The sequence below is a fragment of the Crinia signifera genome, chromosome 6, assembly GCF_055691185.1.
Source record: "Crinia signifera chromosome 6, ASM5569118v1, whole genome shotgun sequence".
NCBI lineage: Eukaryota > Metazoa > Chordata > Amphibia > Anura > Myobatrachidae > Crinia > Crinia signifera.
In genome coordinates, this window is record NC_139222.1 from 123,539,410 (window position 1) to 123,565,405 (window position 25,996).

General features: G+C 38.2%; 28 non-coding genes across 28 annotated transcripts in view; all 28 read right to left on the reverse strand.

Moving 5' to 3' along the window:
* Window positions 1-25, reverse strand: part of TRNAP-AGG (transfer RNA proline (anticodon AGG)) — a 72-nt gene extending 47 nt beyond the window's left edge. The window contains exon 1 of the tRNA in view: window positions 1-25. This exon is cut by the window's left edge and continues 47 nt beyond it. This is a non-coding gene — a tRNA (tRNA-Pro).
* A 298-nt stretch (window positions 26-323) lies between these two features.
* Window positions 324-395, reverse strand: TRNAP-AGG (transfer RNA proline (anticodon AGG)). Its single transcript has one exon. It is a non-coding gene; the product is annotated as a tRNA-Pro (tRNA).
* A 294-nt stretch (window positions 396-689) lies between these two features.
* TRNAP-UGG (transfer RNA proline (anticodon UGG)) lies at window positions 690-761 on the reverse strand. The gene has a single exon. It is a non-coding gene; the product is annotated as a tRNA-Pro (tRNA).
* A 297-nt stretch (window positions 762-1,058) lies between these two features.
* TRNAP-AGG (transfer RNA proline (anticodon AGG)) lies at window positions 1,059-1,130 on the reverse strand. Its single transcript has one exon. It is a non-coding gene; the product is annotated as a tRNA-Pro (tRNA).
* A 295-nt stretch (window positions 1,131-1,425) lies between these two features.
* On the reverse strand, window positions 1,426-1,497 carry TRNAP-UGG (transfer RNA proline (anticodon UGG)). The gene has a single exon. It is a non-coding gene; the product is annotated as a tRNA-Pro (tRNA).
* Window positions 1,498-1,795: 298 nt separating this feature from the next.
* TRNAP-AGG (transfer RNA proline (anticodon AGG)) lies at window positions 1,796-1,867 on the reverse strand. The gene has a single exon. It is a non-coding gene; the product is annotated as a tRNA-Pro (tRNA).
* Window positions 1,868-9,301: 7,434 nt separating this feature from the next.
* On the reverse strand, window positions 9,302-9,373 carry TRNAP-UGG (transfer RNA proline (anticodon UGG)). The gene has a single exon. It is a non-coding gene; the product is annotated as a tRNA-Pro (tRNA).
* Window positions 9,374-9,869: 496 nt separating this feature from the next.
* Window positions 9,870-9,941, reverse strand: TRNAP-CGG (transfer RNA proline (anticodon CGG)). Its single transcript has one exon. It is a non-coding gene; the product is annotated as a tRNA-Pro (tRNA).
* Window positions 9,942-11,861: 1,920 nt separating this feature from the next.
* Window positions 11,862-11,933, reverse strand: TRNAP-UGG (transfer RNA proline (anticodon UGG)). The gene has a single exon. It is a non-coding gene; the product is annotated as a tRNA-Pro (tRNA).
* A 1,025-nt stretch (window positions 11,934-12,958) lies between these two features.
* Window positions 12,959-13,030, reverse strand: TRNAP-UGG (transfer RNA proline (anticodon UGG)). Its single transcript has one exon. It is a non-coding gene; the product is annotated as a tRNA-Pro (tRNA).
* A 663-nt stretch (window positions 13,031-13,693) lies between these two features.
* On the reverse strand, window positions 13,694-13,765 carry TRNAP-UGG (transfer RNA proline (anticodon UGG)). The gene has a single exon. It is a non-coding gene; the product is annotated as a tRNA-Pro (tRNA).
* A 294-nt stretch (window positions 13,766-14,059) lies between these two features.
* Window positions 14,060-14,131, reverse strand: TRNAP-UGG (transfer RNA proline (anticodon UGG)). The gene has a single exon. It is a non-coding gene; the product is annotated as a tRNA-Pro (tRNA).
* Window positions 14,132-14,626: 495 nt separating this feature from the next.
* On the reverse strand, window positions 14,627-14,698 carry TRNAP-CGG (transfer RNA proline (anticodon CGG)). Its single transcript has one exon. It is a non-coding gene; the product is annotated as a tRNA-Pro (tRNA).
* Window positions 14,699-14,994: 296 nt separating this feature from the next.
* Window positions 14,995-15,066, reverse strand: TRNAP-UGG (transfer RNA proline (anticodon UGG)). Its single transcript has one exon. It is a non-coding gene; the product is annotated as a tRNA-Pro (tRNA).
* Window positions 15,067-16,095: 1,029 nt separating this feature from the next.
* Window positions 16,096-16,167, reverse strand: TRNAP-UGG (transfer RNA proline (anticodon UGG)). The gene has a single exon. It is a non-coding gene; the product is annotated as a tRNA-Pro (tRNA).
* Window positions 16,168-17,191: 1,024 nt separating this feature from the next.
* Window positions 17,192-17,263, reverse strand: TRNAP-UGG (transfer RNA proline (anticodon UGG)). Its single transcript has one exon. It is a non-coding gene; the product is annotated as a tRNA-Pro (tRNA).
* A 663-nt stretch (window positions 17,264-17,926) lies between these two features.
* TRNAP-UGG (transfer RNA proline (anticodon UGG)) lies at window positions 17,927-17,998 on the reverse strand. Its single transcript has one exon. It is a non-coding gene; the product is annotated as a tRNA-Pro (tRNA).
* Window positions 17,999-18,292: 294 nt separating this feature from the next.
* Window positions 18,293-18,364, reverse strand: TRNAP-UGG (transfer RNA proline (anticodon UGG)). The gene has a single exon. It is a non-coding gene; the product is annotated as a tRNA-Pro (tRNA).
* A 495-nt stretch (window positions 18,365-18,859) lies between these two features.
* TRNAP-CGG (transfer RNA proline (anticodon CGG)) lies at window positions 18,860-18,931 on the reverse strand. The gene has a single exon. It is a non-coding gene; the product is annotated as a tRNA-Pro (tRNA).
* Window positions 18,932-19,227: 296 nt separating this feature from the next.
* Window positions 19,228-19,299, reverse strand: TRNAP-UGG (transfer RNA proline (anticodon UGG)). The gene has a single exon. It is a non-coding gene; the product is annotated as a tRNA-Pro (tRNA).
* A 664-nt stretch (window positions 19,300-19,963) lies between these two features.
* Window positions 19,964-20,035, reverse strand: TRNAP-UGG (transfer RNA proline (anticodon UGG)). The gene has a single exon. It is a non-coding gene; the product is annotated as a tRNA-Pro (tRNA).
* Window positions 20,036-21,059: 1,024 nt separating this feature from the next.
* TRNAP-UGG (transfer RNA proline (anticodon UGG)) lies at window positions 21,060-21,131 on the reverse strand. The gene has a single exon. It is a non-coding gene; the product is annotated as a tRNA-Pro (tRNA).
* A 295-nt stretch (window positions 21,132-21,426) lies between these two features.
* TRNAP-UGG (transfer RNA proline (anticodon UGG)) lies at window positions 21,427-21,498 on the reverse strand. Its single transcript has one exon. It is a non-coding gene; the product is annotated as a tRNA-Pro (tRNA).
* A 1,025-nt stretch (window positions 21,499-22,523) lies between these two features.
* On the reverse strand, window positions 22,524-22,595 carry TRNAP-UGG (transfer RNA proline (anticodon UGG)). The gene has a single exon. It is a non-coding gene; the product is annotated as a tRNA-Pro (tRNA).
* A 294-nt stretch (window positions 22,596-22,889) lies between these two features.
* On the reverse strand, window positions 22,890-22,961 carry TRNAP-UGG (transfer RNA proline (anticodon UGG)). The gene has a single exon. It is a non-coding gene; the product is annotated as a tRNA-Pro (tRNA).
* A 664-nt stretch (window positions 22,962-23,625) lies between these two features.
* On the reverse strand, window positions 23,626-23,697 carry TRNAP-UGG (transfer RNA proline (anticodon UGG)). The gene has a single exon. It is a non-coding gene; the product is annotated as a tRNA-Pro (tRNA).
* A 1,024-nt stretch (window positions 23,698-24,721) lies between these two features.
* TRNAP-UGG (transfer RNA proline (anticodon UGG)) lies at window positions 24,722-24,793 on the reverse strand. The gene has a single exon. It is a non-coding gene; the product is annotated as a tRNA-Pro (tRNA).
* Window positions 24,794-25,088: 295 nt separating this feature from the next.
* Window positions 25,089-25,160, reverse strand: TRNAP-UGG (transfer RNA proline (anticodon UGG)). The gene has a single exon. It is a non-coding gene; the product is annotated as a tRNA-Pro (tRNA).
* Between the last annotated feature and the right edge of the window lie 836 nt (window positions 25,161-25,996).

Here is a 25,996-nt window from a genome sequence, read left to right on the forward strand (position 1 = left end):
AATCATACCCCTAGACCAACGAGCCACCCCTGAAAACTTCTCACGTCAGAATAATTTTTTTTTTTAAAGTGAAACTCATATTATTTATGTAATAATTGAAAGAGCTGGATAAAATAGTTGATGTATATTGTTGTATTATGTTACTGAGATAATGGGGAATGTGTTTTTTTTTACCCAAAGTACCACCATATGGTTGAAAATGTACTACATACTCCTAAGTAATTACAAACTAATTGTGTAAAATGGCAAGAGCAAAATTCAATTGATGCTTTGAAATCAAGCATTTAACATCAATCATGGGCTCTAAAAGGCAGCTAAATGCTGGGCTCGTCCGGGATTTGAACCCGGGACCTCTCGCACCCTAAGCGAGAATCATACCCCTAGACCAACGAGCCACCCCTGAAAACTTTTCACCTTTGAATTATTTTTTTTTTTAAAGTGAAACTCATTATATACGTAATAATGCAGAGAGCTGGATAAAATATTTAATGAATATTGTTGTGTTATGTTACTGAGATAATGGGGAATGTGTTTTTTTACCCAAAGTACCACCATATGGTTGAAAATGTCCTAAATACTCATAAGTAATTACAAACTAATTGTGTAAAATGGCAAGAGCAAAATTCAATTGATGCTTTGAAATCAAGCATTTAACATCAATCATGGGCTCTAAAAGGCAGCTAAATGCTGGGCTCGTCCGGGATTTGAACCCGGGACCTCTCGCACCCAAAGCGAGAATCATACCCCTAGACCAACGAGCCACCCCTGAAAACTTCTCACGTCAGAATAATTTTTTTTTTTAAGTGAAACTCATATTATTTATGTAATAATTGAAAGAGCTGGATAAAATAGTTGATGTATTTTGTTGTATTATGTTACTGATATAATGGGGAATGTGTTTTTTTTTACCCAAAGTACCACCATATGGTTGAAAATGTTCTACATACTCCTAAGTAATTACAAACTAATTGTGTAAAATGGCAAGAGCAAAATTCAATTGATGCTTTGAAATCAAGCATTTAACATCAATCATGGGCTCTAAAAGGCAGCTATATGCTGGGCTCGTCCGGGATTTGAACCCGGGACCTCTCGCACCCTAAGCGAGAATCATACCCCTAGACCAACGAGCCACCCCTGAATACTTCTCACGTCAGAATAATTTTTTTTTTAAAGTGAAACTCATATTATTTATGTAATAATTGAAAGAGCTGGATAAAATAGTTGATGTATTTTGTTGTATTATGTTACTGAGATAATGGGGAATGTGTTTTTTTACCCAAAGTACCACCATATGGTTGACAATGTCCTAAATACTCATAAGTAATTACAAACTAATTGTGTAAAATGGCAAGAGCAAAATTCAATTGATGCTTTGAAATCAAGCATTTAACATCAATCATGGGCTCTAAAACGCAGCTAAATGCTGGGCTCGTCCGGGATTTGAACCCGGGACCTCTCGCACCCAAAGCGAGAATCATACCCCTAGACCAACGAGCCACCCCTGAAAACTTCTCACGTCAGAATAATTTTTTTTTTTAAAGTGAAACTCATATTATTTATGTAATAATTGAAAGAGCTGGATAAAATAGTTGATGTATATTGTTGTATTATGTTACTGAGATAATGGGGAATGTGTTTTTTTTTACCCAAAGTACCACCATATGGTTGAAAATGTACTACATACTCCTAAGTAATTACAAACTAATTGTGTAAAATGGCAAGAGCAAAATTCAATTGATGCTTTGAAATCAAGCATTTAACATCAATCATGGGCTCTAAAAGGCAGCTAAATGCTGGGCTCGTCCGGGATTTGAACCCGGGACCTCTCGCACCCTAAGCGAGAATCATACCCCTAGACCAACGAGCCACCCCTGAAAACTTTTCACCTTTGAATTTTTTTTTTTTTTTAAAGTGAAACTCATTATATACGTAATAATGCAGAGAGCTGGATAAAATATTTAATGAATATTGTTGTGTTATGTTACTGAGATAATGGGGAATGTGTTTTTTTACCCAAAGTACCACCATATGGTTGAAAATGTCCTAAATACTCATAAGTAATTACAAACTAATTGTGTAAAATGGCAAGAGCAAAATTCAATTGATGCTTTGAAATCAAGCATTTAACATCAATCATGGGCTCTAAAAGGCAGCTAAATGCTGGGCTCGTCCGGTATTTGAACCCGGGACCTCTCGCACCCTAAGCGAGAATCATACCCCTAGACCAACGAGCCACCCCTGAAAACTTCTCCCGTCAGAATAATTTTTTTTTAAAGTGAAACTCATATTATTTATGTAATAATTGAAAGAGCTGGATAAAATATTTAATGAATATTGTTGTGTTATGTTACTGAGATAATGGGGAATGTGTTTTTTTACCCAAAGTACCACCATATGGTTGAAAATGTCCTAAATACTCATAAGTAATTACAAACTCACATGAACTGAGGGGGGCGTGGCCACGGCGGCATGTGAGTGAGGGAGGTCGTGTCGGCTCTCCTGCTCCAGCTCTCCCCCCCCCGTGCACAGCACCCAATACCCAGCGTTTGCCCATGCTAGGCGGCCTGCCTTTGATGTGTTACCGGGCTGTCCGGCTCGTCTGGCGCGGCTGCTGAAGTGCCGCGTGTCTTGGTGCCTGGATTCACTGTGACGGAGGTCCGGCGGGCGGCCCAGCAAGCAGAAGGAAGCGCTTCTCCCCTCTGACGTGCTTCCGGGTCAGCGGAGAGCGCGTCTGCATCGAGGGCAAGCGCCCCACGCCAGCATCTCCCGCACGATACAGGGAAGCAAACATAGCTGCCGGCATCTATTGCAGTCCCTGGATACTTGGCGACCCCACTAGACGGCGGCTCCACTGCGACAGACGAAGCTGTGAAGACACCACCAGAGTAAAATCGCAGACTCCACTGAACAAACGCTGGTTTCCATCTAGCAATACCTAACAGGGTAAGCCAAGTGGATGTTAAGCCCTGTTATGTGACTGTCCTCCCGCATTAGCAGCTGGTTCCAGCTCCAGGGATGCCTTGCTGCAATACATAGCTGCTCTGGGCCCTTTATGTGATGTTGTGCTTGTCCCAGTGGGGCATTATCTGGCAGTAAAACTTGCAAAGTATCGGACAGCGTTATAGAGCATTCTTGGACTCCATTAAGTCTTTGCAAGGTGTAACATTGTTAAACTCTGTTACAACAGAGCTTGTCATACTTCAAGAGACTTGTATTTTGATGAGCCGTGGTTATAATGGGCAAATCCAGCCAGTCCGCAGCAGCTACCAGGCTGGAGAAATACGCACGTGTACAGTCACAAGCAGGAGGTTCCCACGCCTCTCATCCTAATACCCCTCAAGTTACCCCTATAAAAAAATCTGCTGAGCCCAACACGGCAGAGGGTACTGAGGAAGTTACACTACAACAGCTACTGGCAGCAATAAACACCTGTGAATCCAATGTGACGAGTCAAATACACAAGGTCCAAGCCGATATCATGATTCTTCATGACGATGTGAATAAAATAAGGGACAGAGTTACGCAAGCTGAAAGCCGCATCTCAGAGCTTGAGGATACAGCTCTCCCCCTAAAAGCTCAAGTTAAGGTTCTGTCCGATCAAGTGTCTGATTTGCGGAGTAAACTCTCCGACCTGGAAGGAAGAAATCGTCGTAACAACATCAGATTCCTGGGGTTCGAGGAGCGATTAGAGGGCGATAGCCCAGAAAAGTTTTTGGAAAACTGGCTGACACAGTCATTTGGCCGAGACGCATTCTCTCCCCAGTTCGCCATTGAAAGAGCCCATCGTGTTCCTGCAAGACCTGCTATACCTGGTGGGCCGGCTCGCATCTTAATTGCTAAATTACTGAATGCAAGGGACCGGGATTGTATTCTTCGCCTAACGAGGCAAAATCCAGATGTCACCTATATGGGCAAAAGAATCTCTGCATTTCCAGACTTCCCAATAGAAATCCAGAAAGATAGAGCCAAATTTAAGCTGGTCAAGTCTAGGCTCAGAGAACTGAACCTTAAGTATTCGATGCTATATCCATCAAAGCTCCGAATAGAACACAATGGAACAACAAAATTCTTTATATCTTCAGAAGATGCCGCCGCATGGATAGATGGGGCCTATCCAGGAAAGAAACAGCTGGCAGCCAGATAACTAGATCGCTGGTTTGCGTTAAAAATCATATAACACATCTATATGTCCGATACTTAATTCTATAATCATGCTGCTTTATTCTATAGGTGGAGTTGTGCTATGGGGGGGTGGGGGGGGTAAGCTCAGCTTGAAATATTATTGTCTAATTGGGGGAGCTGCCTACATGCAGGGTGGTTATTGGAGTTGTGTTTGCCCCGCTGGTGCTTGTCGACTCTCTTGTTTTTTTCTCTTTTTTTTTTTTTTTTTTTTTTTTTTTTTTTTTTTTTTTTTTTTTTTTTTCTCTCTCTTTTGGTAAGGGCAAGGTATGCCTAGGTGGCTAGGTAATACAGGGAGGGGGTGGGGGGAGGGGTTTATGTTACTAATTGTTGTGTATTTCTTTACTGTATGTTTGAAACGCTATATTGCACATTTGCACTATTGCACTTTAAGGTTTCCTAAGTGGCCATTAGTAGGTGGACGTCAGTTTATTAACAAGGAAATTATGAGGGATCTCCTGCATTTATGGTGAAATTTCTCACATGGAACGTCAGAGGTTTAAACTGCAAAGTAAAAAGAGCACTAGTCTTAAATCACTGTAAGAACCTGGGGGCGGATATTATTTGCCTCCAGGAAACACATCTAAGCAGTGATAAAACTCATGCCCTTAAACGTTCATGGATAGGCCACCAATTTCACGCCCCGTTTACATCATCATCTAGGGGAGTGTCTATCCTTGTTAAGAAATCAGTTGTCTTTGCATGTCGCTCAATTAAAATCGATCCAGGAGGTCGTTACATCTTTATGGACTGTAGTATAAACCAGGCCGAAGTATCATTGCTTTCAGTCTATGTCCCCCCTCCATTTAATTATGAGGTGGTGCGCTTGGCAGTGTCCTTCTCTTTAGCATATCCGGATAATTATTTAATATGTTTGGGTGATTTTAACAATGTCATCTCTCCTCAGTGGGATCGATGGAGAAGAAATGATAGTACAATGGGTAAAGAGAAGTCAAATTTTGCTAAATTTGTGGAAGAGGTTGGATGGAGGGATGTTTGGCGGGAACGGCACCCTAATACTAGACAATACTCATGTTATTCGGCCACATACCAGGTATTTTCCAGACTGGATATGGTTTTTACCTCTGATACAATGCTCCCTAAGATTGCCTCTATTGAGTACACAGCTCGGGGTATCTCTGACCATTCCCCTTTGGTGACGATATGTAGTCTGGAGGAGTCTGGGGGCTTAAGAACATGGAAACTTCAGCCTTTCTGGCTTAATCAGATAGATCATGGAGAAGTGGAGAGCGCAATTAAGTTGTTTTTTGAGGTTAATCAAGGTTCATCCTCGATTCCATATATATGGGATGCATTTAAGGCCTTTTTAAGAGGGATACTTATTAAACAAATTGCCTACCAGAAGTGCCAACATCGGAAGAAAAATGCTGAAATGGAGGGTTGGGTATCTAATCTGGAGAATATCTATTTAGCTTCGGGACTAGATACAGACCGTGAAGCATGGCAAAAGGCACAAGCATCTTGGTTGGAATATGTACAAAAAGTGAATTATAGGAGACTTAGATCCAATGCCAACCAAAGGTTTGCTAACTCTGATAAAGTGGGTAGTATGTTAGCCTATCTGCTCAGGATGGATAGGCCGTCAAATATTATAACAAAAATAACAATAGATCATAGCCCACCCTTGATATCCACCCCCGATATATTGGAAGAATTTAAGTTGCATTTCAGTAAAGTCTACTCATCGAGTAAGAATATTCGTAGCAATGAGTTGGAGGCGTTCTTTTCCTCACTTGTATTACCGAAGCTCTCGCCTGATGCTCAGCATTCTCTAGATGCACCCTTTTCTATCGAAGAGATAAATCAAGTTATTAGGACTCTACCCAGGGGTAAGGCCCCAGGCCCGGATGGGCTGCCAGGTGAGCTGTATCAAAGGTACTTAGAACTTTTGGGGCCCCGGTTACTGGAACTATGCCGAGAGATGACTCAAAACGGTGTATTACCCCTATCACTATCTGAAGCTACTATTGTAGTTCTCCCTAAAAAGGGTAAAGATCCTGCTAGAGTAGATTCGTATAGACCGATTTCATTACTTGGTACAGATGCAAAAATTATAGCAAAAGTGATGGCAAATAGACTGAACAAAGTCATACAAGAAATTGTTCACCCTGATCAGGCAGGGTTTATGAGGGGTAAGACTACATCACACAATCTTCGTAGAATCTTTACCTATATCCAGAATATTAGGCTAGATCGTCAAAACGCTGCCATTGCTTCATTCGACATAAATAAAGCCTTCGACACTGTCGAGTGGGCTTTCATGTGGCGGGCTCTGGAGGCCTTCGGGTTCGGTACAGGCTTTATAAATTGGTTGAAGGCGCTATATGAAAGTCCCAAAGCCAGTATTGTCATTAATGGAAATAAATCTACCCCTTTTTCATTACATCGCGGCACAAGGCAGGGGTGTCCCCTATCACCATTGATTTTTTCAATTGCAATAGAACCCTTAGCGCAGTCCCTAAGAGAAAGATTACACTGCTCTCCCCTGGGGTTAACTTCAAACGCAAACATCATATTGTTGTATGCTGATGACCTGTTAGTGGGGATTAAAGACCCGGACAAGGACCTTCCTATGGTCCTTTCACAATTAAAAAACTTTGGGGTGCTGTCAGGACTAACTGTAAACTGGGGCAAATCTCATATCATGCCCGTAGGTCTGGCAGGCCCGGGTGCCATAGGGATGACAGATAACCCGATGGTTGTAGTATCACGCTTTAAATACTTAGGCATAGTGGTGGCGAATAATCCAGAGGATTTTATAACTGATAATTTACTTCCAGCTATGGAGGAACTGAGACATAAATGTAAATGCTGGTCTAAACTTCCTCTGTCAGTAATAGGTCGGGTTAATATAATTAAAATGGTAATACTTCCTAAATTATTATATATCCTACAGCAGGCCCCTATATATATTAATGATAAGACGTTTAGAGCCATTAATAGTATATTGCTATCTTTCATCTGGAACAATAAGCGTCCAAGAATAAAATTATCTACTCTATGGCTTGACCGTAGGGATGGAGGTCTGGCGCTGCCCGACTTTAAGAACTATTACTTTGCTTCGCAATTGGCGCATATAAAGATGTGGCTGGCAGACGCTACCCAAACTCCTGAGCTACTTAGGCTCATTAAGCAGGTAGCCCCTAGGCTGTCTCCCATGCAACTTCTCATATCAAAAAAGATCTATAGGCAATATCCCCCTATTATCACACAAGCATTAAAGATCTGGAATGCGGTATCTAAGTCCTATGGATATGACAGGGTAGATCCAGATTCGTATATTTTCGGGATTAAAGCGTTTGAGGAGGTAAATAAACAACAAGGAGGGAGGTTATGGGCTCAATATGGGATAGTCAATATCGGCCAATTTTATCAAAACCAAGTCCTTAAATCTTTTGGAGATCTTCAGTTTGAATTTAACTTACCCTTTTCCATGTTTCATAGATTCTTGCAAGTCAGGAGTGCTTTAACAACTCACTATCGAGGTCAATCTGACTGGCTGTTGGAGAATCCAATTAAGGTGTTCCTACTGAAAATTCAGGCACGGCACTGTCTTGCAAAACTCTATAGGTTCTTAATCTCGAATTGTCAGAGTAAAGGCCTGAACCAATTAAGACAAAAATGGGCAGCGGAAATCCCTAATATCAGCGACTCAATATGGCAATCTGCCCTAGCTTCATCAAGCCGGGCCTCTAATTCCATCCGAGTACAACAAGTACAATATAACATATTGCATAGGATATACTTGACTCCAACCAAGTTGAAAGCAATAGGTGCTTCATCGTCAGATCAGTGTCCGAAATGTGGGGAACCAGCTGCCTCGTTTAGGCATCTTTTATGGTCATGTCAAGAAGTAAGTAGGTTTTGGGAGGAAGTTATTAAGGTATGTCAAGCAGTAGGGGCTCCACGAGACATCTTAACAGAAAGTAGTATATTATTAGGGGTTTGGCTAGACCCCAGGGTCACTAGAGGGTTGAATCTTTTACTGCTAGCACTTATTTCACTTGCAAAATTAATAATAGCACGACATTGGCTTGCTCACAAAGGTCCGCACTATCAAGAATGGATAAATATAGTTAATGTCACGTATGAACATGAAAAATTCTTTTTCGCTTCCAAGAAAAGGAGCAGCGAATTTTATGAAATTTGGCACCTTTGGCGCTTATCACCTTATTTTACACATAATATTGTTATATAATACTAAAGTTATGAGATTACTAGAAATACAGACACAGCGGTTTTACATATAGCACGTAAGCACTATTACTAGTTGTTCAATCAATTTTATGTGGATGTTATTATTACTAAAAACACTTACTGGACGACTGGCATAAGAAGGTTACATTTATGATGGTATTCGACAGTGTAAAAATATCATCTGAATCGAGGTATGAACACTTTAATTTGGAGTTTTAACTTTATCACTTTAGTTGGAATTTATTAGTGGGGTGAATTTTGAGTATTGTACAAACTATGTAGTATAAGTTTATTATTAAGACGATTGATGGTCAATGTTGCACAAATTATAGAAGATAAAATGTTTTTAGTATAAGATATTATTGAGATGCTAGGTCGCACTAGGAATATGCACCTAATTTGTGGCACTTACGATGGAATTCACGTATGAACGGCAATGCCGGCAATGTTTATTGGCATTAACTGGAGGTTATAGATGTGAATGGTGCAATAGGTTTTCAATTTCTTGTGTTTCTTTTTTTTTTTTTTTTTTTTTTTTTTTTTTTTTTTTTTTTTTTTTTTTTTTTTTTTGTTTGGTCCCGTTCTATCCCAGCCGTCTCCCGATGATGCTTGTAAGATCCAAAGAGGTGGCATCAAAATGAGGGAGAAATGATCGGTCACGAAACAAAAATTGGGTGTACTGATCGGTACTGTGTTTTTGTGTATTTTCCTTATGTATGTTATTTTTTCTATTGTGATGTGTGTATGTTTCTTTTCTTAAATGTAAAAATTAAATAAAGATTCAATTTAAAAAAAAAAAAAAATTACAAACTAATTGTGTAAAATGGCAAGAGCAAAATTCAATTGATGCTTTGAAATCAAGCATTTAACATCAATCATGGGCTCTAAAAGGCAGCTAAATGCTGGGCTCGTCCGGGATTTGAACCCGGGACCTCTCGCACCCAAAGCGAGAATCATACCCCTAGACCAACGAGCCACCCCTGAAAACTTCTCACGTCAGAATATTTTTTTTTTTTAAGTGAAACTCATATTATTTATGTAATAATTGAAAGAGCTGGATAAAATAGTTGATGTATTTTGTTGTATTATGTTACTGAGATAATGGGGAATGTGTTTTTTTACCCAAAGTACCACCATATGGTTGACAATGTCCTAAATACTCATAAGTAATTACAAACTAATTGTGTAAAATGGCAAGAGAAAAATTCAATTGATGCTTTGAAACTCATATTATTTATGTAATAATTGAAAGAGCTGGATAAAATATTTGATGTATATTGTTGTATTATGTTACTGAGATAATGGGGAATGTGTTTTTTTTACCCAAAGTACCACCATATGGTTGAAAATGTACTACATACTCATAAGTAATTACAAACTAATTGTGTAAAATGGCAAGAGCAAAATTCAATTGATGCTTTGAAATCAAGCATTTAACATCAATCATGGGCTCTAAAAGGCAGCTAAATGCTGGGCTCGTCCGGGATTTGAACCCGGGACCTCTCGCACCCGAAGCGAGAATCATACCCCTAGACCAAAGAGCCACCCCTGAAAACTTTTCACCTTAGAATTAATTTTTTTTTTAAAGTGAAACTCATTATATACCGTATATACTCGAGTATAAGCCGACTTTTTCAGCACATTTTTTATGCTGAAAAAGCACCTCCTCGGCTTATACTCGGGTGTATACGGTAGTTTGTTTGAAATCAGTGCTGCCGTGCCGGGGTTAGAGCCTGCAAGTGTAATTAGTCTCTCCTGCCCTCTCACAGCTCGGTGCGTGCGCCAGGAAGGAGTGCGGGGAGCGGGGCAGGAAATAAAGTCACAGCCGCCTGCTTACACGTAGGGAGGAGGAAGAAGCTGCTTTTGCAGATTCTGACAGTGTAGGTGAGCCTGAATTAGCGGTGCCGGAGCTGCGCGGCTGATAAACGCTGACTGACTGTGCGTACACAGTGCCACATCCGTCAATCCTGCAGCCCCAGCACCGCTAATGGAAGCTCACCTACACTGCCGATATCTGCATAAGAAGCAGCTTTGCCTCCCTATCTAGTACCACACTAGTACTGGTGCTCTGGGGGCCGGGCCACCCTGCAATGCCGACAGGGCCACCCTGAGGAGGGGACAGCCAAGACTTGTGGAGAAACAGGGCAGCAGCCACCAGCACTATGAAGCTGCAGGATCCGGAGTGAGCAACCAGGTCACTGTGAGTACTAGTGTCCCTGTTGGGGCCTATCTCCTTCCCTCCTCTGCCCCAGACCTTCCTCCCCTTCCCTCTAAGAGGTCATAGTTGACTATGTACCACAGACTCCTGCCTGTGGAACCCCAATGATCTGGTGATTGGGACACTTCAGTGTCATGGGTTTTATCTTATGCCCCTAGAATGAGACCTGAGCTACCATTATATCTCCCTGTGGCCAGTGTATTAGTAACTGCTCTGTGCATTTCCCATCCTAGGCTTATATTCGGGTCAATAAGTTTTCCCAGTTTTTTTAGGTAAAATTAGGTGCCTCGGCTTATATTCGGGTCGGCTTATACTCGAGTATATACGGTACGTAATAATGCAGAGAGCTGGATAAAATATTTAATGAATATTGTTGTGTTATGTTACTGAGATAATGGGGAATGTGTTTTTTTACCCAAAGTACCACCATATGGTTGAAAATGTCCTAATTCAATTGATGCTTTGAAATCAAGCATGTAACATCAATCATGGGCTCTAAAAGGCAGCTAAATGCTGGGCTCGTCCGGGATTTGAAGCCGGGAACTCTCGCACCCAAAGCGAGAATCATACCCCTAGACCAACGAGCCACCCCTGAAAACTTCTCACGTCACAATATTTTTTTTTTAAAGTGAAACTCTTTATATACGTAATAATGCAGAGTGCTGGATAAAATATTTAATGAATATTGTTGTGTTATGTTACTGAGATAATGGGGAATGTGTTTTTTTACCCAAAGTACCACCATATGGTTGAAAATGTCCTAAATACTCATAAGTAATTACAAACTAATTGTGTAAAATGGCAAGAGCAAAATTCAATTGATGCTTTGAAATCAAGCATGTAACATCAATCATGGGCTCTAAAAGGCAGCTAAATGCTGGGCTCGTCCGGGATTTGAACCCGGGACCTCTTGCACCCTAAGCGAGAATGATACCCCTAGACCAACGAGCCACCCCTGAAAACTTCTCACGTCAGAATATTTTTTTTTTTTAAGTGAAACTCATATTATTTATGTAATAATTGAAAGAGCTGGATAAAATAGTTGATGTATTTTGTTGTATTATGTTACTGAGATAATGGGGAATGTGTTTTTTTACCCAAAGTACCACCATATGGTTGAAAATGTCCTAAATACTCATAAGTAATTACAAACTAATTGTGTAAAATGGCAAGAGCAAAATTCAATTGATGCTTTGAAATCAAGCATTTAACATCAATCATGGGCTCTAAAAGGCAGCTAAATGCTGGGCTCGTCCGGGATTTGAACCCGGGACCTCTCGCACCCAAAGCGAGAATCATACCCCTAGACCAACGAGCCACCCCTGAAAACTTCTCACGTCACAATATTTTTTTTTTTAAAGTGAAAATCATTATATACGTAATAATGCAGAGTGCTGGATAAAATATTTAATGAATATTGTTGTGTTATGTTACTGAGATAATGGGGAATGTGTTTTTTTACCCAAAGTACCACCATATGGTTGAAAATGTCCTAAATACTCATACGTAATTACAAACTAATTGTGTAAAATGGCAAGAGCAAAATTCAATTGATGCTTTGAAATCAAGCATTTAACATCAATCATGGGCTCGAAAAGGCAGCTAAATGCTGGGCTCGTCCGGGATTTGAACCCGGGACCTCTCGCACCCAAAGCAAGAATCATACCCCTAGACCAACGAGCCACCCCTGAAAACTTCTCACGTCAGAATATTTTTTTTTTTAAAGTGAAACTCATATTATTTATGTAATAATTGAAAGAGCTGGATAAAATAGTTGATGTATTTTGTTGTATTATGTTACTGAGATAATGGGGAATGTGTTTTTTTACCCAAAGTACCACCATATGGTTGAAAATGTCCTAAATACTCATAAGTAATTACAAACTAATTGTGTAAAATGGCAAGAGCAAAATTCAATTGATGCTTTGAAATCAAGCATTTAACATCAATCATGGGCTCTAAAAGGCAGCTAAATGCTGGGCTCGTCCGGGATTTGAAGCCGGGACCTCTCGCACCCAAAGCGAGAATCATACCCCTAGACCAACGAGCCACCCCTGAAAACTTCTCACGTCACAATATTTTTTTTTTTAAAGTGAAACTCATTATATACGTAATAATGCAGAGTGCTGGATAAAATAGTTGATGTATTTTGTTGTATTATGTTACTGAGATAATGGGGAATGTGTTTTTTTACCCAAAGTACCACCATATGGTTGAAAATGTCCTAAATACTCATAAGTAATTACAAACTAATTGTGTAAAATGGCAAGAGCAAAATTCAATTGATGCTTTGAAATCAAGCATGTAACATCAATCATGGGCTCTAAAAGGCAGCTAAATGCTGGGCTCGTCCGGGATTTGAACCCGGGACCTCTCGCACCCAAAGCGAGAATCATACCCCTAGACCAACGAGCCACCCCTGAAAACTTCTCACGTCAGAATATATTTTTTTTTAAAGTGAAACTCATATTATTTATGTAATAATTGAAAGAGCTGGATAAAATAGTTGATGTATTTTGTTGTATTATGTTACTGAGATAATGGGGAATGTGTTTTTTTTTACCTAAAGTACCACCATATGGTTGAAAATGTACTACATGCTCCTAAGTAATTACAAACTAATTGTGTAAAATGGCAAGAGCAAAATTCAATTGATGCTTTGAAATCAAGCATTTAACATCAATCATGGGCTCTAAAAGGCAGCTAAATGCTGGGCTCGTCCGGGATTTGAACCCGGGACCTCTTGCACCCTAAGCGAGAATCATACCCCTAGACCAACGAGCCACCCCTGAAAACTTCTCATATCAGAATATTTTTTTTTTTTTAAGTGAAACATATTATTTATGTAATAATTGAAAGAGCTGGATAAAATAGTTGATGTATTTTGTTGTATTATGTTACTGAGATAATGGGGAATGTGTTTTTTTACCCAAAGTACCACCATATGGTTGAAAATGTCCTAAATACTCATAAGTAATTACAAACTAATTGTGTAAAATGGCAAGAGCAAAATTCAATTGATGCTTTGAAATCAAGCATTTAACATCAATCATGGGCTCTAAAAGGCAGCTAAATGCTGGGCTCGTCCGGGATTTGAACCCGGGACCTCTCGCACCCAAAGCGAGAATCATACCCCTAGACCAACGAGCCACCCCTGAAAACTTCTCACGTCACAATATTTTTTTTTTTTAAAGTGAAACTCATTATATACGTAATAATGCAGAGTGCTGGATAAAATATTTAATGAATATTGTTGTGTTATGTTACTGAGATAATGGGGAATGTGTTTTTTTACCCAAAGTACCACCATATGGTTGAAAATGTCCTAAATACTCATAAGTAATTACAAACTAATTGTGTAAAATGGCAAGAGCAAAATTCAATTGATGCTTTGAAATCAAGCATTTAACATCAATCATGGGCTCTAAAAGGCAGCTAAATGCTGGGCTCGTCCGGGATTTGAACCCGGGACCTCTCGCACCCAAAGCGAGAATCATACCCCTAGACCAACGAGCCACCCCTGAAAACTTCTCACGTCAGAATATTTTTTTTTTTAAGTGAAACTCATATTATTTATGTAATAATTGAAAGAGCTGGATAAAATAGTTGATGTATTTTGTTGTATTATGTTACTGAGATAATGGGGAATGTGTTTTTTTACCCAAAGTACCACCATATGGTTGACAATGTCCTAAATACTCATAAGTAATTACAAACTAATTGTGTAAAATGGCAAGAGAAAAATTCAATTGATGCTTTGAAACTCATATTATTTATGTAATAATTGAAAGAGCTGGATAAAATATTTGATGTATATTGTTGTATTATGTTACTGAGATAATGGGGAATGTGTTTTTTTTACCCAAAGTACCACCATATGGTTGAAAATGTACTACATACTCATAAGTAATTACAAACTAATTGTGTAAAATGGCAAGAGCAAAATTCAATTGATGCTTTGAAATCAAGCATTTAACATCAATAATGGGCTCTAAAAGGCAGCTAAATGCTGGGCTCGTCCGGGATTTGAACCCGGGACCTCTCGCACCCGAAGCGAGAATCATACCCCTAGACCAAAGAGCCACCCCTGAAAACTTTTCACCTTAGAATTAATTTTTTTTTTAAAGTGAAACTCATTATATACGTAATAATGCAGAGAGCTGGATAAAATAGTTGATGTATTTTGTTGTATTATGTTACTGAGAGAATGGGGAATGTGTTTTTTTTTACCCAAAGTACCACCACATGGTTGAAAATGTACTACATACTCCTAAGTAATTACAAACTAATTGTGTAAAATGGCAAGAGCAAAATTCAATTGATGCTTTGAAATCAAGCATTTAACATCAATCATGGGCTCTAAAAGGCAGCTAAATGCTGGGCTCGTCCGGGATTTGAACCCGGGACCTCTCGCACCCAAAGCGAGAATCATACCCCTAGACCAACGAGCCACCCCTGAAAACTTCTCACGTCAGAATATATTTTTTTTGAAAGTGAAACTCATATTATTTATGTAATAATTGAAAGAGCTGGATAAAATAGTTGATGTATTTTGTTGTATTATGTTACTGAGATAATGGGGAATGTGTTTTTTTTTACCTAAAGTACCACCACATGGTTGAAAATGTACTACATGCTCCTAAGTAATTACAAACTAATTGTGTAAAATGGCAAGAGCAAAATTCAATTGAGGCTTTGAAATCAAGCATTTAACATCAATCATGGGCTCTAAAAGGCAGCTAAATGCTGGGCTCGTCCGGGATTTGAACCCGGGACCTCTCGCACCCAAAGCAAGAATCATACCCCTAGACCAACGAGCCACCCCTGAAAATTTCTCACGTCAGAATAATTTTTTTTTTAAAGTGAAACTCATATTATTTATGTAATAATTGAAAGAGCTGGATAAAATAGTTGATGTATTTTGTTGTATTATGTTACTGAGATAATGGGGAATGTGTTTTTTTACCCAAAGTACCACCATATGGTTGAAAATGTCCTAAATACTCATAAGTAATTACAAACTAATTGTGTAAAATGGCAAGAGCAAAATTCAATTGATGCTTTGAAATCAAGCATGTAACATCAATCATGGGCTCTAAAAGGCAGCTAAATGCTGGGCTCGTCCGGGATTTGAAGCCGGGACCTCTCGCACCCAAAGCGAGAATCATACCCCTAGACCAACGAGCCACCCCTGAAAACTTCTCACGTCACAATATTTTTTTTTTTAAAGTGAAACTCATTATATACGTAATAATGCAGAGTGCTGGATAAAATATTTAATGAATATTGTTGTGTTATGTTACTGAGATAATGGGGAATGTGTTTTTTTACCCAAAGTACCACCATATGGTTGAAAATGTCCTAAATACTCATAAGTAATTACAAACTAATTGTGTAAAATGGCAAGAGCAAAATTCAATTGATGCTTTGAAATCAAGCATGTAACATCAATCATGGGCTCTAAAAGGCAGCTAAATGCTGGGCTCGTCCGGGATTTGAACCCGGGACCTCTCGCACCCAAAGCGAGAATCATACCCCTAGACCAACGAGCCACCCCTGAAAACTTCTCACGTCAGAATAATTTTTTTTTTAAAGTGAAACTCATATTATTTATGTAATAATTGAAAGAGCTGGATAAAATAGTTGATGTATTTTGTTGTATTATGTTACTGAGATAATGGGGAATGTGTTTTTTTACCCAAAGTACCACCATATGGTTGAAAATGTCCTAAATACTCATAAGTAATTACAAACTAATTGTGTAAAATGGCAAGAGCAAAATTCAATTGATGCTTTGAAATCAAGCATTTAACATCAATCATGGGCTCTAAAAGGCAGCTAAATGCTGGGCTCGTCCGGGATTTGAAGCCGGGACCTCTCGCACCCAAAGCGAGAATCATACCCCTAGACCAACGAGCCACCCCTGAAAACTTCTCACGTCACAATATTTTTTTTTTAAAGTGAAACTCATTATATACGTAATAATGCAGAGTGCTGGATAAAATAGTTGATGTATTTTGTTGTATTATGTTACTGAGATAATGGGGAATGTGTTTTTTTACCCAAAGTACCACCATATGGTTGAAAATGTCCTAAATACTCATAAGTAATTACAAACTAATTGTGTAAAATGGCAAGAGCAAAATTCAATTGATGCTTTGAAATCAAGCATGTAACATCAATCATGGGCTCTAAAAGGCAGCTAAATGCTGGGCTCGTCCGGGATTTGAAGCCGGGACCTCTCGCACCCAAAGCGAGAATCATACCCCTAGACCAACGAGCCACCCCTGAAAACTTCTCACGTCACAATATTTTTTTTTTTAAAGTGAAACTCATTATATACGTAATAATGCAGAGTGCTGGATAAAATATTTAATGAATATTGTTGTATTATGTTACTGAGATAATGGGGAATGTGTTTTTTTACCCAAAGTACCACCATATGGTTGAAAATGTCCTAAATACTCATAAGTAATTACAAACTAATTGTGTAAAATGGCAAGAGCAAAATTCAATTGATGCTTTGAAATCAAGCATGTAACATCAATCATGGGCTCTAAAAGGCAGCTAAATGCTGGGCTCGTCCGGGATTTGAACCCGGGACCTCTCGCACCCAAAGCGAGAATCATACCCCTAGACCAACGAGCCACCCCTGAAAACTTCTCACGTCAGAATATATTTTTTTTTAAAGTGAAACTCATATTATTTATGTAATAATTGAAAGAGCTGGATAAAATAGTTGATGTATTTTGTTGTATTATGTTACTGAGATAATGGGGAATGTGTTTTTTTTTACCTAAAGTACCACCATATGGTTGAAAATGTACTACATGCTCCTAAGTAATTACAAACTAATTGTGTAAAATGGCAAGAGCAAAATTCAATTGAGGCTTTGAAATCAAGCATGTAACATCAATCATGGGCTCTAAAAGGCAGCTAAATGCTGGGCTTGTCCGGGATTTGAACCCGGGACCTCTTGCACCCTAAGCGAGAATCATACCCCTAGACCAACGAGCCACCCCTGAAAACTTCTCATATCAGAATATTTTTTTTTTTTTAAGTGAAACATATTATTTATGTAATAATTGAAAGAGCTGGATAAAATAGTTGATGTATTTTGTTGTATTATGTTACTGAGATAATGGGGAATGTGTTTTTTTACCCAAAGTACCACCATATGGTTGAAAATGTCCTAAATACTCATAAGTAATTACAAACTAATTGTGTAAAATGGCAAGAGCAAAATTCAATTGATGCTTTGAAATCAAGCATTTAACATCAATCATGGGCTCTAAAAGGCAGCTAAATGCTGGGCTCGTCCGGGATTTGAACCCGGGACCTCTCGCACCCAAAGCGAGAATCATACCCCTAGACCAACGAGCCACCCCTGAAAACTTCTCACGTCACAATATTTTTTTTTTTTAAAGTGAAACTCATTATATACGTAATAATGCAGAGTGCTGGATAAAATATTTAATGAATATTGTTGTGTTATGTTACTGAGATAATGGGGAATGTGTTTTTTTACCCAAAGTACCACCATATGGTTGAAAATGTCCTAAATACTCATAAGTAATTACAAACTAATTGTGTAAAATGGCAAGAGCAAAATTCAATTGATGCTTTGAAATCAAGCATTTAACATCAATCATGGGCTCTAAAAGGCAGCTAAATGCTGGGCTCGTCCGGGATTTGAACCCGGGACCTCTCGCACCCAAAGCGAGAATCATACCCCTAGACCAACGAGCCACCCCTGAAAACTTCTCACGTCAGAATATTTTTTTTTTTAAGTGAAACTCATATTATTTATGTAATAATTGAAAGAGCTGGATAAAATAGTTGATGTATTTTGTTGTATTATGTTACTGAGATAATGGGGAATGTGTTTTTTTACCCAAAGTACCACCATATGGTTGACAATGTCCTAAATACTCATAAGTAATTACAAACTAATTGTGTAAAATGGCAAGAGAAAAATTCAATTGATGCTTTGAAACTCATATTATTTATGTAATAATTGAAAGAGCTGGATAAAATATTTGATGTATATTGTTGTATTATGTTACTGAGATAATGGGGAATGTGTTTTTTTTACCCAAAGTACCACCATATGGTTGAAAATGTACTACATACTCATAAGTAATTACAAACTAATTGTGTAAAATGGCAAGAGCAAAATTCAATTGATGCTTTGAAATCAAGCATTTAACATCAATCATGGGCTCTAAAAGGCAGCTAAATGCTGGGCTCGTCCGGGATTTGAACCCGGGACCTCTCGCACCCGAAGCGAGAATCATACCCCTAGACCAAAGAGCCACCCCTGAAAACTTTTCACCTTAGAATTAATTTTTTTTTTAAAGTGAAACTCATTATATACGTAATAATGCAGAGAGCTGGATAAAATAGTTGATGTATTTTGTTGTATTATGTTACTGAGAGAATGGGGAATGTGTTTTTTTTTACCCAAAGTACCACCACATGGTTGAAAATGTACTACATACTCCTAAGTAATTACAAACTAATTGTGTAAAATGGCAAGAGCAAAATTCAATTGATGCTTTGAAATCAAGCATTTAACATCAATCATGGGCTCTAAAAGGCAGCTAAATGCTGGGCTCGTCCGGGATTTGAACCCGGGACCTCTCGCACCCAAAGCGAGAATCATACCCCTAGACCAACGAGCCACCCCTGAAAACTTCTCACGTCAGAATATATTTTTTTTGAAAGTGAAACTCATATTATTTATGTAATAATTGAAAGAGCTGGATAAAATAGTTGATGTATTTTGTTGTATTATGTTACTGAGATAATGGGGAATGTGTTTTTTTTTACCTAAAGTACCACCACATGGTTGAAAATGTACTACATGCTCCTAAGTAATTACAAACTAATTGTGTAAAATGGCAAGAGCAAAATTCAATTGAGGCTTTGAAATCAAGCATTTAACATCAATCATGGGCTCTAAAAGGCAGCTAAATGCTGGGCTCGTCCGGGATTTGAACCCGGGACCTCTCGCACCCAAAGCAAGAATCATACCCCTAGACCAACGAGCCACCCCTGAAAATTTCTCACGTCAGAATAATTTTTTTTTTAAAGTGAAACTCATATTATTTATGTAATAATTGAAAGAGCTGGATAAAATAGTTGATGTATTTTGTTGTATTATGTTACTGAGATAATGGGGAATGTGTTTTTTTACCCAAAGTACCACCATATGGTTGAAAATGTCCTAAATACTCATAAGTAATTACAAACTAATTGTGTAAAATGGCAAGAGCAAAATTCAATTGATGCTTTGAAATCAAGCATGTAACATCAATCATGGGCTCTAAAAGGCAGCTAAATGCTGGGCTCGTCCGGGATTTGAACCCGGGACCTCTCGCACCCAAAGCGAGAATCATACCCCTAGACCAACGAGCCACCCCTGAAAACTTCTCACGTCAGAATAATTTTTTTTTTAAAGTGAAACTCATATTATTTATGTAATAATTGAAAGAGCTGGATAAAATAGTTGATGTATTTTGTTGTATTATGTTACTGAGATAATGGGGAATGTGTTTTTTTACCCAAAGTACCACCATATGGTTGAAAATGTCCTAAATACTCATAAGTAATTACAAACTAATTGTGTAAAATGGCAAGAGCAAAATTCAATTGATGCTTTGAAATCAAGCATTTAACATCAATCATGGGCTCTAAAAGGCAGCTAAATGCTGGGCTCGTCCGGGATTTGAAGCCGGGACCTCTCGCACCCAAAGCGAGAATCATACCCCTAGACCAACGAGCCACCCCTGAAAACTTCTCACGTCACAATATTTTTTTTTTAAAGTGAAACTCATTATATACGTAATAATGCAGAGTGCTGGATAAAATAGTTGATGTATTTTGTTGTATTATGTTACTGAGATAATGGGGAATGTGTTTTTTTACCCAAAGTACCACCATATGGTTGAAAATGTCCTAAATACTCATAAGTAATTACAAACTAATTGTGTAAAATGGCAAGAGCAAAATTCAATTGATGCTTTGAAATCAAGCATGTAACATCAATCATGGGCTCTAAAAGGCAGCTAAATGCTGGGCTCGTCCGGGATTTGAAGCCGGGACCTCTCGCACCCAAAGCGAGAATCATACCCCTAGACCAACGAGCCACCCCTGAAAACTTCTCACGTCACAATATTTTTTTTTTTAAAGTGAAACTCATTATATACGTAATAATGCAGAGTGCTGGATAAAATATTTAATGAATATTGTTGTGTTATGTTACTGAGATAATGGGGAATGTGTTTTTTTACCCAAAGTACCACCATATGGTTGAAAATGTCCTAAATACTCATAAGTAATTACAAACTAATTGTGTAAAATGGCAAGAGCAAAATTCAATTGATGCTTTGAAATCAAGCATGTAACATCAATCATGGGCTCTAAAAGGCAGCTAAATGCTGGGCTCGTCCGGGATTTGAACCCGGGACCTCTCGCACCCAAAGCGAGAATCATACCCCTAGACCAACGAGCCACCCCTGAAAGCTTCTCACGTCAGAATAATTTTTTTTTTAAAGTGAAACTCATATTATTTATGTAATAATTGAAAGAGCTGGATAAAATAGTTGATGTATTTTGTTGTATTATGTTACTGAGATAATGGGGAATGTGTTTTTTTACCCAAAGTACCACCATATGGTTGAAAATGTCCTAAATACTCATAAGTAATTACAAACTAATTGTGTAAAATGGCAAGAGCAAAATTCAATTGATGCTTTGAAATCAAGCATTTAACATCAATCATGGGCTCTAAAAGGCAGCTAAATGCTGGGCTCGTCCGGGATTTGAACCCGGGACCTCTCGCACCCAAAGCGAGAATCATACCCCTAGACCAACGAGCCACCCCTGAAAACTTCTCACGTCACAATATTTTTTTTTTTAAAGTGAAAATCATTATATACGTAATAATGCAGAGTGCTGGATAAAATATTTAATGAATATTGTTGTGTTATGTTACTGAGATAATGGGGAATGTGTTTTTTTACCCAAAGTACCACCATATGGTTGAAAATGTCCTAAATACTCATACGTAATTACAAACTAATTGTGTAAAATGGCAAGAGCAAAATTCAATTGATGCTTTGAAATCAAGCATTTAACATCAATCATGGGCTCTAAAAAGGCAGCTAAATGCTGGGCTCGCCCGGGATTTGAACCCGGGACCTCTCGCACCCAAAGCAAGAATCATACCCCTAGACCAACGAGCCACCCCTGAAAACTTCTCACGTCAGAATAATTTTTTTTTTAAAGTGAAACTCATATTATTTATGTAATAATTGAAAGAGCTGGATAAAATAGTTGATGTATTTTGTTGTATTATGTTACTGAGATAATGGGGAATGTGTTTTTTTACCCAAAGTACCACCATATGGTTGAAAATGTCCTAAATACTCATAAGTAATTACAAACTAATTGTGTAAAATGGCAAGAGCAAAATTCAATTGATGCTTTGAAATCAAGCATGTAACATCAATCATGGGCTCTAAAAGGCAGCTAAATGCTGGGCTCGTCCGGGATTTGAAGCCGGGACCTCTCGCACCCAAAGCGAGAATCATACCCCTAGACCAACGAGCCACCCCTGAAAACTTCTCACGTCACAATATTTTTTTTTTAAAGTGAAACTCATTATATACGTAATAATGCAGAGTGCTGGATAAAATATTTAATGAATATTGTTGTGTTATGTTACTGAGATAATGGGGAATGTGTTTTTTTACCCAAAGTACCACCATATGGTTGAAAATGTCCTAAATACTCATAAGTAATTACAAACTAATTGTGTAAAATGGCAAGAGCAAAATTCAATTGATGCTTTGAAATCAAGCATGTAACATCAATCATGGGCTCTAAAAGGCAGCTAAATGCTGGGCTCGTCCGGGATTTGAACCCGGGACCTCTCGCACCCAAAGCGAGAATCATACCCCTAGACCAACGAGCCACCCCTGAAAACTTCTCACGTCAGAATAATTTTTTTTTTAAAGTGAAACTCATATTATTTATGTAATAATTGAAAGAGCTGGATAAAATAGTTGATGTATTTTGTTGTATTATGTTACTGAGATAATGGGGAATGTGTTTTTTACCCAAAGTACCACCATATGGTTGAAAATGTCCTAAATACTCATAAGTAATTACAAACTAATTGTGTAAAATGGCAAGAGCAAAATTCAATTGATGCTTTGAAATCAAGCATTTAACATCAATCATGGGCTCTAAAAGGCAGCTAAATGCTGGGCTCGTCCGGGATTTGAACCCGGGACCTCTCGCACCCAAAGCGAGAATCATACCCCTAGACCAACGAGCCACCCCTGAAAACTTCTCACGTCAGAATATATTTTTTTTGAAAGTGAAACTCATATTATTTATGTAATAATTGAAAGAGCTGGATAAAATAGTTGATGTATTTTGTTGTATTATGTTACTGAGATAATGGGGAATGTGTTTTTTTTTACCTAAAGTACCACCACATGGTTGAAAATGTACTACATGCTCCTAAGTAATTACAAACTAATTGTGTAAAATGGCAAGAGCAAAATTCAATTGAGGCTTTGAAATCAAGCATTTAACATCAATCATGGGCTCTAAAAGGCAGCTAAATGCTGGGCTCGTCCGGGATTTGAACCCGGGACCTCTCGCACCCAAAGCAAGAATCATACCCCTAGACCAACGAGCCACCCCTGAAAATTTCTCACGTCAGAATAATTTTTTTTTTAAAGTGAAACTCATATTATTTATGTAATAATTGAAAGAGCTGGATAAAATAGTTGATGTATTTTGTTGTATTATGTTACTGAGATAATGGGGAATGTGTTTTTTTACCCAAAGTACCACCATATGGTTGAAAATGTCCTAAATACTCATAAGTAATTACAAACTAATTGTGTAAAATGGCAAGAGCAAAATTCAATTGATGCTTTGAAATCAAGCATGTAACATCAATCATGGGCTCTAAAAGGCAGCTAAATGCTGGGCTCGTCCGGGATTTGAACCCGGGACCTCTCGCACCCAAAGCGAGAATCATACCCCTAGACCAACGAGCCACCCCTGAAAACTTCTCACGTCAGAATAATTTTTTTTTTAAAGTGAAACTCATATTATTTATGTAATAATTGAAAGAGCTGGATAAAATAGTTGATGTATTTTGTTGTATTATGTTACTGAGATAATGGGGAATGTGTTTTTTTACCCAAAGTACCACCATATGGTTGAAAATGTCCTAAATACTCATAAGTAATTACAAACTAATTGTGTAAAATGGCAAGAGCAAAATTCAATTGATGCTTTGAAATCAAGCATTTAACATCAATCATGGGCTCTAAAAGGCAGCTAAATGCTGGGCTCGTCCGGGATTTGAAGCCGGGACCTCTCGCACCCAAAGCGAGAATCATACCCCTAGACCAACGAGCCACCCCTGAAAACTTCTCACGTCACAATATTTTTTTTTTAAAGTGAAACTCATTATATACGTAATAATGCAGAGTGCTGGATAAAATAGTTGATGTATTTTGTTGTATTATGTTACTGAGATAATGGGGAATGTGTTTTTTTACCCAAAGTACCACCATATGGTTGAAAATGTCCTAAATACTCATAAGTAATTACAAACTAATTGTGTAAAATGGCAAGAGCAAAATTCAATTGATGCTTTGAAATCAAGCATGTAACATCAATCATGGGCTCTAAAAGGCAGCTAAATGCTGGGCTCGTCCGGGATTTGAAGCCGGGACCTCTCGCACCCAAAGCGAGAATCATACCCCTAGACCAACGAGCCACCCCTGAAAACTTCTCACGTCACAATATTTTTTTTTTTAAAGTGAAACTCATTATATACGTAATAATGCAGAGTGCTGGATAAAATATTTAATGAATATTGTTGTGTTATGTTACTGAGATAATGGGGAATGTGTTTTTTTACCCAAAGTACCACCATATGGTTGAAAATGTCCTAAATACTCATAAGTAATTACAAACTAATTGTGTAAAATGGCAAGAGCAAAATTCAATTGATGCTTTGAAATCAAGCATGTAACATCAATCATGGGCTCTAAAAGGCAGCTAAATGCTGGGCTCGTCCGGGATTTGAACCCGGGACCTCTCGCACCCAAAGCGAGAATCATACCCCTAGACCAACGAGCCACCCCTGAAAACTTCTCACGTCAGAATAATTTTTTTTTTAAAGTGAAACTCATATTATTTATGTAATAATTGAAAGAGCTGGATAAAATAGTTGATGTATTTTGTTGTATTATGTTACTGAGATAATGGGGAATGTGTTTTTTTACCCAAAGTACCACCATATGGTTGAAAATGTCCTAAATACTCATAAGTAATTACAAACTAATTGTGTAAAATGGCAAGAGCAAAATTCAATTGATGCTTTGAAATCAAGCATTTAACATCAATCATGGGCTCTAAAAGGCAGCTAAATGCTGGGCTCGTCCGGGATTTGAACCCGGGACCTCTCGCACCCAAAGCGAGAATCATACCCCTAGACCAACGAGCCACCCCTGAAAACTTCTCACGTCACAATATTTTTTTTTTTAAAGTGAAAATCATTATATACGTAATAATGCAGAGTGCTGGATAAAATATTTAATGAATATTGTTGTGTTATGTTACTGAGATAATGGGGAATGTGTTTTTTTACCCAAAGTACCACCATATGGTTGAAAATGTCCTAAATACTCATACGTAATTACAAACTAATTGTGTAAAATGGCAAGAGCAAAATTCAATTGATGCTTTGAAATCAAGCATTTAACATCAATCATGGGCTCTAAAAAGGCAGCTAAATGCTGGGCTCGTCCGGGATTTGAACCCGGGACCTCTCGCACCCAAAGCAAGAATCATACCCCTAGACCAACGAGCCACCCCTGAAAACTTCTCACGTCAGAATAATTTTTTTTTTAAAGTGAAACTCATATTATTTATGTAATAATTGAAAGAGCTGGATAAAATAGTTGATGTATTTTGTTGTATTATGTTACTGAGATAATGGGGAATGTGTTTTTTTACCCAAAGTACCACCATATGGTTGAAAATGTCCTAAATACTCATAAGTAATTACAAACTAATTGTGTAAAATGGCAAGAGCAAAATTCAATTGATGCTTTGAAATCAAGCATGTAACATCAATCATGGGCTCTAAAAGGCAGCTAAATGCTGGGCTCGTCCGGGATTTGAAGCCGGGACCTCTCGCACCCAAAGCGAGAATCATACCCCTAGACCAACGAGCCACCCCTGAAAACTTCTCACGTCACAATATTTTTTTTTTAAAGTGAAACTCATTATATACGTAATAATGCAGAGTGCTGGATAAAATATTTAATGAATATTGTT